Genomic DNA, 761 nt, shown 5'->3' with positions numbered 1-761 from the left:
GAGGGTCCGCAGGGCTCTACCTGTGCCCGCAGGGGGGATGTCCCGCACCTCCACCTGTGCCCGCCCGCACCTGGCCTGGGCTCGGCTCTGATCGAGTGCGTGCCCTGGGCAGGAGCTGGGCGTTCGCGGGGCGGCAGGTCTCGGTGGAGACAGAGTGAACTGGGTTTTGAGTGAGCATCAACGTCTAGAAAAGCTCTGCCCGTTTTAGAGCAGCGTGGTTTTGGAGGTATCCGGTGTTTCTCTAAGAAATCATGCATTGATGCTGTTTGTCTGGCTCTCTGCAAAGCCTTTGGACACAGGAATGCTCTGGCATTGATAAATAAATAAGAAAGCCAAGGGGAAAAAAAAGAAAAACTTACTTTAAATAATTTGAACTAAACCTTGTGTTTGCAAATAACCAGCATGCAGAATCCAAATAAATGGGTGAATCTTTAGATATTTGGATTTACCAGTGTTATGTCACAGACTTAAGAGTTAGAGGGGATGCAGTACAGGGAATTATCCAGGTTTGCTTTAGTTGAGGTGCAGGTGTCTGAGATGGGCCATGCCACCCTGTTCACACACCCTCACCCTATTCCCTGTGAAAAGCATGGGGGGCATGCCGGCTTCTACCAACCTTTTATTTTCTGTTATGTTCAGTTTCCCAGAGCAGCTCCTACACCATGCTCCCCAAGATTCCTGCCTTCTTGCTCTTAACATGTGCCTTCCCAGGCTGGGCTCCAACCAGGGTGCTCAGCTTTTCCTGGTTCCTATCAAGCTCT

Source organism: Corvus brachyrhynchos, unplaced genomic scaffold (genome assembly GCF_000691975.1).
Source record: "Corvus brachyrhynchos isolate BGI_N302 unplaced genomic scaffold, ASM69197v1 scaffold60, whole genome shotgun sequence".
NCBI classification, from domain to species: Eukaryota; Metazoa; Chordata; class Aves; order Passeriformes; family Corvidae; genus Corvus; species Corvus brachyrhynchos.
This window is presented reverse-complemented; position numbering follows the sequence as displayed.